This window comes from Sinocyclocheilus anshuiensis, unplaced genomic scaffold, assembly GCF_001515605.1.
Source record: "Sinocyclocheilus anshuiensis isolate Anshui unplaced genomic scaffold, SAMN03320099.WGS_v1.1 scaffold2181, whole genome shotgun sequence".
Taxonomy (NCBI): domain Eukaryota; kingdom Metazoa; phylum Chordata; class Actinopteri; order Cypriniformes; family Cyprinidae; genus Sinocyclocheilus; species Sinocyclocheilus anshuiensis.
Window position 1 is genome coordinate 471,395 of NW_015552262.1, and position 12,130 is coordinate 483,524.

Sequence of the window (12,130 nt, forward strand, 5' to 3'; positions counted from 1 at the left end):
ATAATAATAATAATAATAGCCCATGGAAGAACATTTAGACAAAGAATGAGGTTCTTTATGAATACAAACTCTTCTTTGATTGTTTTTATTGGAGCATTTTGCTTAAACAAAATTATGTTGTCTCAAAAAAGCTATGTGGAAAATAAATGCAGGTTCAGACAATAAAAAGGTTCACAGTACGCTAAAGGTCTGTTTCTGTGCTTGTGTGCTATCTCTACACTTCCTCTACAGGCTCAAACACTTATAAGGCATCTTTCTGGCAGATAGAAAGGCACTTTGAAGCAGGTTATTGTGGGTTGCTCATATAGTTGGGATACAGAAAGGTGCTGCATTTGGTTGCTTGCAGTGGATGATAGCAGTAGAAGATTTCCTTCATCGCTCCAGGTCATCGTGGTTCTGAGTGGACTCATTGATCACCTTAATGGAAGAGAAGAGTGGAAGTGTTCATGAGAGACCCAAATGAAATCACTGACTTGCAATTAGATTTCAGGTTCATTGTAGAACTTTTAAGTTCACAAAATGTAATATTGTAAATGAGAGAGATTAACAGAGATAAATGTGAATTATAAAATAAAAATAAATGAATTACAAAACATGGGGGAAGTGATTAATTTTCACTAAAATAATGAAAGAATAATAATAATGTCAAAATGCAAAAACTTAATCCTGTCATATACTTAATTTTTAGTGTATTTTATTATATTTTATTTTATTTCATTTCACTAACCAGGCCTTGTTTTTGTGAGATACGCCCAGTAAGCACTTTTCACTTAAGCATAAGAAGTGATATACTGTGATAAGTTACACACATACCTGTCCATCTCTGGTCTCGATGGTCTTAATAAGAATTTTCTTAGTAAATGTACTTTCAATAGCTGGCTTCGACTCAAGCATAGTTTCTGTAAAAACACAATTAAACTGCACAAACAGTTTTATATGTTTCATTATGATTTTTATTGGTGACTTGATGTCTTACCTCTCAGACTGAAGGAGGAGAAGTTTGGAAGAGGGGTTGCAATTCTACATCCAAAAGAATTAAGTGTAATATTATTTTATAAAACATAATATGTGTTGTTTCAACCTGAAATAAACCATGTCCATAAAACGGCAGCATCTCACTAAAGTAATCAAGCACTAATGCACTGAAAGAGGTTGAAGTGTTCACCTGCTCTCCTCCCCCTCCAGAAGTTTCCTGTAGGTGGCGATCTCGATGTCCAGGGCCATCTTGACATTGAGCAGATCCTGATACTCACGCAGATGTTTTGCCATCTCGTCCTTCATGTTCCGTGTGTCCTCCTCCAGCTGAACGATTTTATCCTGGGAACTCGACGACTCCATTGCAAAGTTCTCCTCCATCTCTCTCTCATCTGACGCTCCAGAGACTCATTCTGCATAAAATAAAAAAATTTATATAAAACATTTTGTTTGAAGAGAAATAATAACCCGTGTGGTTTAACGGCACAGGCATTTGAAGAAAACTCTATGACCCCATTGAGTACTGAGGTTTGTTGTTACAGTCACAGTCATCACATTTCTGGCCAAAGAATAAGTCTAACAGGCAAATGCAAGATGCTTACTGTTCCCTTGAGCGCGTCCACCTCGCAAGTGAGCGCCTGCACCTGACGTCTGTAATCATTGGACTCCTGCTTGGCCAATCGCAGAGCTTCATTACTCTTGTTAGCCGCTTCCGTCAGGTCAGCAAACTGACAGTGAAGGAAGACACACGTTAGCAAAGGTAGGAAGAGGTTGTAAACAGAAGAAAAACTTAAATGCAAGGTGAAAAAGACTAAAAATAAAAGTGCTTTTAGGAACTAGTTATTTCATACTTTTAACTCTCATTATTTCATCCCTCACATGAGAGTTAAAAGCAGAAGGAGCTCATCTGAAAATTACGACTTTTAGGAGCAAGATAGAGATAGCAAAGGATTAATGTTGATAAACAGAGGAAAGCCCTGGTGAAAAGGCTCATGTTAAATACCTTGGATTTGTACCAATCCTCTGACTCCTGGATGTTTTTGGTTGCCAGGTTCTCGTACTGCAGTCGGACGTCTCTCAGAGCAGCTGTCAGATCAGGTTTGGCCATGTCCATATCCACCTGCACCTGCTGGCCCTGGATCTGTGCCTGCAGCTCAGCCAGCTCCTACAGACCGACAGACAGAGAGACTCCTGTCTAGTGCTTTCTGAATAGCACCTGCCATATCTCTTTTTTTCTTGTGTTGTGATCATACAAATAGAGCTAAATACTGACATTTTTAATGCTAGGGTGTTGCGTACGGTTGACAGGATGTTTCAGTTTAAGCAGCACAGATGGTTTTGTCATTTGGTACCATTTATGTTTCTGACTGCTCCTTCAAACATAGTCAGTTTGTTTTTTATTATTTACCTCTGGAATTTACATTTGTCTGACAAGTATGAACCCTTGAAATTAATATATCTAAACAGTTACTTTTTAGTACGCAATGATCTCCAAGAAAAAAAAAGTGCTCCATCCTGAGGTTTGAATGTGGAGAAGGAAAAGATCCTTGAACTTTTTGTTAGGAACATAAATTATATGATAATACATTATAATAATTTATTCCTTTATAATAAATAAATTAATAATAATCATGTATTATAATATTAATATTAATTATTTTGATATACATAATAAAATTTTATGTTTGCAACATTAAAAATCATGAACAGTTTACATGATTTTATACCTACACTTGTAATTAAATTAATAATAACATTTATAATTGTATTATAATAATAATCCTAATTAAATATTTTTTATATACATAATACAGTTTTATGGTTACAAATTAGACAAAGACAATTATGAATATTTTACACTTACACTTATAAATATTACATTAATAATAACAATTATTATTAATTTTATTATAATAATTGTAATTAAGTAATTTTATATATACACAATGCAGTGAGTGCAAATTAGAAGAAGAAAATTACACTTAAACATAAAGATTCAAATAATATTTTTTAATTGTATTATAATAATTTTAAATGCAAGTCATTTATATATACGTAATACAGATTTATGATTACAAATCAGACAAATATAATTGTGAATATGTTACACCATTTTACACGTAGTTTTATAATAATAAAATTGATAATAATTATTACTATATTATGATATTTTATTTAATTAATTTACATGATACAGTTTTACGATTGCAAATTAGACAGAGAAACCCGTGAAAACTGTACGCAATTTTACACAATATTTAATAAATATTTTTGAAATCATAAAAATGTCATTCAATTCAATGGCTAAATTTACATTTTCTTAAAGTGAAAAAAAGGTTACAAAAAGGTTTTTCCATGTCATGTAAATATCTTAAACAGATTGACTTCTGTTAACTGACCATGCAGATTTAGTTAATGGTCTTGAAATCACTAGTTGAGAGTGTGGTGGTGGTGGTGGAGGTAATTAGATGCATTTATCTGTCATTAAATGCCTTTTAAAGCAGAATTTTGTTTCAGGAAATGAAAGCTGTAGCAGTGTAACTCGCCTCATCATGGAGCTTTTTCAGGAAGACAAGCTCGTCCTGAAGAGACTCCACCTTCCTCTCCAGATCCACTCGAGCAAGAGCAGCATTATTCACGTCCTACACAACATTAACAACATTATATTACACAGCACTGCTGTACTGAGCACAGATGCACAGAAAGTACACTGTGAAGAGGTCTTTGTATTTTTAATGAGTATCTGGGCCGGGCACAATGCCCTGCAGTCTGTGTGGCACCATTCAGATGTCTGCTGACAGGACTACCACAGCCCGCATTAAAACCATGAATAAACAGAGGCTTTAACACTCGCACTGTTTTTATGCTTGACACATGCTCTCTCTCACACACACACACACACATATCCAGACATTCCTGCCCTTGGCAGCCAGTTCAGTCACAACAGTTTGCTTTGTCAGGGTCTGCTGGTCTGCTGGAAGAGCAATCAGCAGCGATGGAGATTTCCCAGCACTAATGCCAGAGACAAAGACATTCAGCTCCAAGCCTGACATGCCACACTGAGCCGTTCTTCCAAGCAAACCCAAACCAGAACCTTTAGCGTAACAGTTCCCAATTTAAATAGACAAATATACTGTAGCTGCAAGCAGCGATTAGTTTGGTCGTATAGCACCCCCTTTGGTGATTTTAGGAAATTTAGTCCAATGATTATGAATAGATTCATCATTATTTGTAACTTCATAAATTTCTGTTTACCATTAGAAAGCTTAGGGTCGATACGATTTTTTATATTTTTGATAGAAGTCTCTTATGCTCACCAAGGCTGCATTTATTTGGTAAAAAATGCAGTTAAAACAGGAATATTGTGAAATATTATTACAATTTAAATGAACTGTTTCCTATTTGAATATATTTTAAAATGTAATTTATTTCTGTGATGGCAAAGCTGAATTTTCAGCATCATTACTCCAGTCTTCAGTATCACATGATCCTTCAGAAATCATTCAAATATGGTGATTTGCTGCTCAAGAAACATTTATTAATTTTAAATATTTCTGTGGAAACCACGATATACTTTGTTCTGGGTTCTTTGATGAATCGAAATGTCAAAAGAACAGCATTTATTTGAAACAGAAATTTTGTAACATTATAAATGTCTTTACTGACACTTTTGACCAACTCAATGCTTCCTTGCTGAATAAAAGTATTCATTTATTTAAAAAAAAAAAAAAGTTGGCCACAAACTTCTGACGTGTTCTGATCATTATTCTAAAAATATGCAAGTTCACTTCTATTGCATATCTCTGTGAGCTCAATCATCCACCCAGATGCACAATGTTACACAATGTTATCAATTCATCTCCTCTTACGTTACTCAGATTTTTACATCTACATCCTGAAAACTGACTCCACCCAAGGGTTAAGTGTTGCAACAAGTATTACCATACCTCTGAAACTGTTAACAGCAGTTGCAATACCATCTTTAACTGTTTGCATCAGCAAAGGACTCATGAAATAATTCCCTGCAAACAGTTGCTGTTTTTTTATGCCTGGTCCATCAAACAGAATTATTGGCTCTTGTAGTTCTTATTATAAAACAAATACTGCCGATTTGTTAAACACTGCCATTTGAAATAAATTAAGGTTATATGTTTCGTTTTAAACATGACTGTGTTTTACCTGTCTGTAACTCCTCATGTTGTTCTCTGCATCTTCTCGCTGAAGAATCTCATCCTGCAGTCTGGAAATGACAGACGTCAATAAAAAACAGTTTAGTTTCAAATATTTTCCAATGCAAAATATAGTTTCTGCCTGATCTGATGCTTTAAAATCAGTTTCACTCAGCATAGTTGATTTATTCATTATTACACAACTTGTGTGAAATGATTTCACTGCATTAGATCACAAATAATAAAAAATGGCATGTGCAAACAAATTATGCTAGAGCTGATGTCTGACATCCACAAAGTTTCCAAATATGTTTTGTCTTCATTCTGCACAGGGTGCAACAAGGCTAAAGGCCCCCGAAGTAAAAGTGACTATTGATTTTGTATTATCCAAAACACTAAAAAGCAAACACCGCCACAGCACTTAACTAAACACTGCTCTGTCACTATGCACTGCACAGTTATCCTGACGCATGAGGTCACTGTGTGCATTTACAAAATAATAACTGAGGTCAATTCATTGATATTTAATAACTTTTAAATGTTGATTTGTTGCAAAGTATTGGATGGTGGTTTATATTCAACATTTATTTTTTTATTATTTTGAATGAGAATTTCCTTCATTTTATATTTACAAAAAAATGCTATCTCAAAAGTATTTGCATATAATGAGAAATTTTGCAAGATCACGGTTGCATGAAATAAAAGAAAAAAAAAATATTTTAATCAAAACAGCTTCCTGTTATTATTTTATCTCCATCGTTATTCAATAAAAGGGACGTTTTTCTCAATCTTCATACACTTTGCCCCCAAAACAAGTACTTTCTGCTTAAAATGTTTCTTTATTAAACTTCTTTTTTGTGAAATGTTTTAATTAAAGTGTTTATATTTAACATACTGCAGATAATGTTTGATAATCGATATGATCTAATGCAATGCATCCATAATTTAACACACCCAAAAGTGTAGGAATGAATACTTTTCGGGGGCCACTAACAGAGAACGTTCTTAAAACGTTCTGATAAGGTTCTCTCAAAGTTATGAATGTTCTTCCAGTGACGGTAATAAAACTTTCATTTAACATTATCTGGTCTTTAATAATGTTCTCAAAATGTTAGCAGAAAAACGTTATATATAGCCTAGGCTACATAGTTTTGTAATTCTTCATAGTTTCTGAAACGTTTTAGTTGTTGCTCATCATTTTTTTTTTAATGTAACAAGGCTACCTGTTTCAGAACGTTAACATTCAAAATGTTACTTTCCTATAATGTTTGAAAAATGGAATGTGTTTTTTTTAAACATTTACAGAAAATACTGAGAAATATTGTTTTCATAACTTAATGGGAACGTTAAAAAAAAAACATTCTTAGATGTTAGCTGGAATTGTGTGGCAAGGCTCTCTCAAAGTTATTAACAAATGTTCTTCCAGTAACGTTAACAGAACGTTCACTCAAAATGTTAACACAAAAACTTTACTTTGTCTGAACGTTTTCCTCTAACATCTTTTTTTTTTTTTGTAACATTCCCATAATGTTTTAACGTTCGCATAACGAAGAAAACTCAACGTAGTTCATAACTCAACAATAACTCAATATGTTAGAAAACATATGTTTAGAACATATTTTTGTCACTTCTCTGTGAGTCTCTCTAAATCTTCTGCCAGGTTGTCTTGCGTCACTTCCACGCGTGCTTTCTCCGTGGTGAGCTGGTCCACCTGTCTCCTCAGGTCGCGCATCTCCTCCTCATACAGATCCGTGATGCGGGACGATCTCTGGCCCCTCAGCTGCTCCAGCTCCGCGCACAGGATCTTGTTCTGCTGCTCCAGGAAACGCACCTTCTCGGTGTAACTTGCGAAGCGGTCGTTCAGCGACTGCATCTGCACCTTTTCATTCAGCCGGTTCGCCTTGAATTCCGTGTTTAAGGCGTCCGAGAGGTTAAAGTCCAGAATCTCAGAGGTCAGTCGTGGCATCGCCGCGCTGCTTCGGACTCTGGAGCTCTTCGACGCGTAAATGACCGGAGCCGAGGAGACGCCGAAAGACACCCGCGAGCGCACGGAGCTGGAGCTCTGGCGGCTGGAGAACGCGCTGCTCCGGCTCACATCTCCAAATCGCTTTCTGTAGGAGGAGGTAGACATCGTGAACTTTAGAAAATGTTGCTCTGCGCACCGTTTCTCTCTTCAGGAACTGTCCCAAACAGGGAGCGATAGCCTGAGAGGAAGCATCATTTATAGTCAACTCATTATGCAAATCACATAACGGTGCTGGAGGATTTGAGTGACACTAGCGGAACCCTGTTGAGGCTGAGAGAGCTTCTAGAGTTATTTTAATGCTCTCCGCCTACTGAGGAAAGAAACTAATGGAATTAAGTGCGGAAAGAAATGACATGCCCTTTTTAATGTAATGGCATTTTGAAATTTGATAGATTTGAAACTACCACTTATTTCACTAAAGCCAAACATGCATTTATTTGTTTGTTACTCAAATATTTGTTTCGTGTTGTATTATTTATTTTTCAGTTGTTATTAATATAATAAATATTTATTAATTGGTTTATGTATTATTTTATTTCGTTTTTAGATTTTGCATTAATTTATTTTGTTTCATAAAATCAAAATAAAATAAATAAGACTTATATTACTGAATTAACTGGAGGGTTTTGATCTTTAAAAAAAAATGGGTTTGGTAATTGGGTTTAGTTACCATTTTACAAAATCTTCGGAACCAAACACATTAGTTGTTTCTTCCTCTTCCTCTTTTTTCTTATTTCCTTGAATGTTATAGGGATGACGGTTGAACTTCATCTTATTGTTATTTAACGCACAACTCATTATTTTGAAAAATATGCTCCAGTTGAAGGTTTTTTGCACTAGACATTATTCATTTGTTTCTATGCACTACTTGTGATATAGCTTACAAATTACACACACATCTGTAAAACACACATACTGTAAATATGTTGTGTCAGTATATTCTGTGATCACTTATTGAATATTCAACCAAATGTTTCTAAAAATTACGCTGAGCTGATCTAGATCAAATGGCTTCAGAAATATGTTTCTCAAACCACTGACCCACTAAATTTCACAAGTCATATCGCACATAATCACAACCACAGGCCTTTCATATTTCGGTGAGTCTTTGTTTGCTCCTGCTATTTCAAGAACTATTTTAACCTGAAAAGTGAGGCTGCAGTAGAAAACAAGAGAGATCACAGCAGTTGTTTACAGCCACTTCATCTTAAACGGATCTTGCAGTTAAGAAAGAAAAAGACCTTTGAGCTGCACAAACCTCATTTGAAGTCTTTCCTGAGCTTTTTTTTGGAAGCTATAATACCTTGGAGAGTTAATTCAATATTGCTGGTCAGAGAACATGTTCATCTGTTAACATGGTGCTATCTCAGGCCTTGCAATTGAAATTTTACATTAAATTACACATTTTTTACACTAGATTACAGTAGAGTAGATTCCTGTAGTTAGATATTCAGTCTGCAGCCAGACTAAGAGAGATGCTTTTCGGCAAGTGCTGTTATTTTTGATGAGGCCTTGGTTCTTATAACCTCCAGCCTACTTGGCTGAAAAGCTCTTTTGTTTTATCTTGAGCCACTGATCATCATGTCCCTTTTCTACGGAAACTCAAGCAAACATCTCTTTATGAAACAACCAGCAAGGACTGGTTCAGTTTTCCTTGTTACTGCTAAAATACAGGCTACAACATATATATTAGTTTATAAGGTATAATAGGCCTACTATTGTTTGATATTTCAAAACGATGGTTTTCAATGTAGTCAATTGTCCCCAACAACATAAAAGTTTGATTGTAATATGTAACACGCATTAACAATCCAAAACATGAAGTAGACTAACAGTATTATAGTTTGTGTTTCAATATTCAGATCAGTTACTTTACGCTACTTCACGATATAGTTACTTCAGGGCACGTGTCAAAAGGTAAAAACTGTCGCACATGCGCAATCTACAGTGAAATGGCAAAAGGAAAAAAATAATTCACGAACGTGAATGTGATGGGATGACCCAAAGCAATGGTAAGAAAACGTCTTTCTATGCTGTTTGCATGCAATAACAAACACAAACAAATTCAGCGCGTCAGGCAGTCCCTTTCACAAACAAATTACTCTTACGAGCCAAGTCTTTGTAGTGAATCTATAACTTGTTTAGTGTAACCAGCGTATTCCGATTCATGAACAAATGACTCTTATGGGTCGGCTCAGTGAATCAAAAACACACCACACATTCTGTGTAGTCTGATTCACGAACAAAAGACTATTACGTTTATTGCTGTATTTTGTGTTTGATTATTTATTTCCCGTATATCCTAAATGTACTCCTGACTGTATTTTTAAATCTTAAACACACACACACAGGTCTGGTGCACTATCCTTATGGGGACTCCCCATAGGCGTAATGGTTTTTATACTGTACAAACTATATTTTCTATCGCCCTACACCAACCCTACACCTAAACCTACCCCTCACAGAAAACTTTCTGCATTTTTACAATCTCAAAAAAAAAACAAAAAAAAACATTCTGCATGATTTATAAGCTTTTGTACCCATGGGGACCTCAATTTAGGTCCCCACGGTGACACAAATCCCCATACACACACACACACACACACACACACACTTAGCCTAAATGCTCATATTGCTATTATAATGTGTTCTATTGTTAGATGTGAATTATTTTTGAAATATGTTGTTGGTTATTAGGAATGGAATATGATTGATTGGATTGATTTGACTGTTATGCCTACTGCATTTTCCAGGGAAAAAAAATAGGTTAGATACCTGGGTAAGAAATGTTTCTTTGATATGTAGGTGTTTCATGGGTTTGTTAGGGAGCTGAGAAAGGTGTTAGTTACAGTAAAACCTTCTTACAGTGTTCTTGTAAAGGGTTTATGTAGAGAATGAGTTTGGCACACTTTACTCTCAACAGCACAACTATAATGAGGCTGAGAGGTCTTTGTTCAGGTCGTCATGTCGACGCAGGAGGGCAAAGGAAGGGTTCCAGGACCGCAGAAAGGGATAAGCTGGGGTTGACTAGTCTATAAAAGAGCAGGAGATTTGTGTCTGTATGTGTGTGTACATGTTTACTGTAAAAAGAAACCTTAAACTAACAACGCCAGAAATCACTCCTTTCTGTCCGCCTCAATCCTTCACATTTTTGCTCACATTTGCACCTTTTGTCTCTCTGCCCGTGGTCCTTTTGTTTAGCACTGTGTTAGTCTAAATCTGTTGCCAAGCGGAGGGTGGATATTTTAAAGCTCAGGCTACAGTTAAATAAAAGGTCTAAAAATTCCAAGGTGAAAACTAAATTCTAGTCCAACAAAAAGTTTTTTTTTATGTTTAACATTACAAAACAAAGGTAGGCTATACTTTGAAGTACCTTGGAGTAGGCTACATAAATGCCTTGTCATATGCAAATATGCACAGTATTTACCGATGTGGAAATATGACACATTTCAACAATTACAATATCTGACAGATGACATGGACAAAACATCAAATAAATAGAAAATTTAAGGCATATAATGTATAAAAATCCTAGAATTGTTAGTGTTATTTTAGAATCTTTGAGATATTGTTTTTTATTAATATTTGAATTTTTATTTTTGTATTTTCCATATCTTCATGATAATTTTAGTTTAAGTGAACATTTTAGTAATTTTTGTGTGTGTGTGTTTTGTCAGTTTTTGTATTTTTTTAAGTTTATATATTTTTTTTATTAATATTTATTTTAGTTTTAGTTATTTAAGTACACCAGTTAAACTAAATTGAAATGAGAAATGTTTCACTGGCAGCTAGCTGGAAGAAAAAAGTTTATTTTACCAGTATATTTTATTTCAGTGAAAGTTTCTTTTATTTAACGTTTTGTTTGTATTTCAAGTATATTATTTTGAATATTTTATTTCAAGTATTATTAAAGTTCATTTTTAGTTAAATATAATAACCCTGGCCATTTCAACCAATATTTTTAGTTAGTCATTTACTCTGATTTGCATGACAATTGAATATCTGTCAGTGACAGCTGCGTTTTTTGCTTTCAAAATGTCAGGAGCAGATGGTTTTCTGCAATCATTCTGCTGGCGGGACAATAAACACCGTCGAGCCGCTCTTGACAGTCGCAGTATCACGGTCTCGTGTTGTTTCCACCAGTGTGGCAATTTTTTCTTCACTAATTGATGGATGTCTAACATTTAAAAATAAGGAGAAGCCTAAAACAGGCCCGAGGCCCAAGGCCCGAGGCCCGGCCCGCGTCTGAACTATGAAGCCCGGCCCAAGGAGCGTAATAAGTCGGGGCCAGGGCTGAAATGCAGGGCTCTAATGAAAATGTCTTGGCTATTGGCTACATCATTTCAAAAAAATAAAATTATATTGTGGCATGAATTCCTTTAGTTCATTAATTATGCAGGACATGGAAGTTCAGGTGCATTGCATTATGGTGTGCTCTTACAGCAAGTCATGCAGGTGTTCATCAATACAGAAAATGTATTTCTGTATTAGTCCAGAAATAGTAAGAGTAGTATGCCGGCCTGTGAGAGGCTTGAAATGAGAGAAGACTGCATGAATCCTTTCTGTTTGAATTTTAAGATGCACAAGGCAAGAAATGTCATATGTTAAACCACATTTTAGAGAATAAGACAATTAAGCCAACAGAGATGAACACTATTTCTTTATACTGAACACAGCTGGTATTGTTTTTATAGAAGTCTTGCAGATAAGCTGTATGACATCATCTGATTAACCCCAGGCTGTTCCTGGGTCAGTATATTGTCAGTGATCGCTTCCTTTAAATGCTTTCTCACAGCATGAGCGGTTGAGCCTGTGCGCACCGGCTGGAAGTGTCTTCAGCTGTGCTTGTGAAATGCTGACATACACTGCAGGGTTGAATGGGGTTATCCAGGCAGAAGAGAGTTAGAATTCACTGGCTTTATGAGCTCCAAGAGAGACAGACACTGCACATGCACAAATA

At 35.4% G+C, this 12,130-nt stretch overlaps 1 protein-coding gene and 1 pseudogene across 1 annotated transcript in view; one reads left to right on the plus strand and one right to left on the minus strand.

The window, feature by feature from the left end:
* Positions 1 to 96: 96 nt before the first annotated feature.
* On the minus strand, positions 97 to 7,428 carry LOC107663535 (vimentin A2-like; annotated as a pseudogene).
* Positions 7,429 to 9,110: 1,682 nt separating this feature from the next.
* The window catches only part of LOC107663527 (contactin-associated protein-like 2), a 47,754-nt gene continuing 44,734 nt past the window's right edge, over positions 9,111 to 12,130 (plus strand). Inside the window, exon 1 of the mRNA XM_016453759.1 lies at positions 9,111 to 9,182. The gene's annotated coding sequence lies outside the window, so the exon portion shown is untranslated. The remainder of the gene's footprint in view (positions 9,183 to 12,130) is intronic.